This window comes from Gavialis gangeticus, unplaced genomic scaffold (assembly GCF_001723915.1).
Source record: "Gavialis gangeticus isolate Ggan-Ray unplaced genomic scaffold, GavGan_comp1, whole genome shotgun sequence".
Classification (NCBI taxonomy): domain Eukaryota; kingdom Metazoa; phylum Chordata; order Crocodylia; family Gavialidae; genus Gavialis; species Gavialis gangeticus.
The window spans coordinates 9,055,759-9,056,271 of record NW_017729009.1 but is presented as its reverse complement, the minus strand read 5'-3'; the positions used below and the strand labels follow the sequence as shown (position 1 = coordinate 9,056,271).

Sequence of the window (513 nt, the reverse complement as noted above, 5' to 3'; positions counted from 1 at the left end):
GCTGGGGCTGGGGCTGGGGCTGGGGCTGCGTCTGCCCCGACCCAGCTGACCCCTGTGCTCCCTGCCGCAGGTGCAGCTCATCCACGACAAGAATGCCACGGCCTTCTCCAGCAGCTCCCCGTCGCCTGCGGAGGAGGCTGAGCCGGCGCCAGAGAAGGTGCATCTCACCTGGACCAAGGAAAAGTCTGTGGCTGAAAAGAACAAGAGCAAGAGCCCCATCAGCCCCGAGGGCATCAAGGACTTTTTCAGCATGAAGCCGTAGGTCGCCGCGGGCAGCCTGCTCCCCGGGGCCTGCAAGGGGGAAGGTCTGGGTGGGGGCCATGTCTGCAGGGCTGGGGTAGGCGCGCAGGGCGGTGCTGGTGGAGCCTCCCCACCTGTCTCTCTCTCTTTCTGCCTCGTGCTGCTGCAGGGAGTGGGAGAACCTGTAAGTCTGCTTGGCATGTCCCGTGGCTCATGTCCCGTGGCCCACATCCCGTGTCCTGTGTTGGGGGAAGGGGGGGGGGGATGGGGCAC

General features: G+C 66.3%; 1 protein-coding gene across 1 annotated transcript in view; it reads left to right on the top strand.

The window, feature by feature from the left end:
* SLC12A5 (solute carrier family 12 member 5) overlaps positions 1-513 on the top strand; it is an 83,014-nt gene that overhangs the window by 80,095 nt on the left and 2,406 nt on the right. The window lies entirely within an intron of this gene.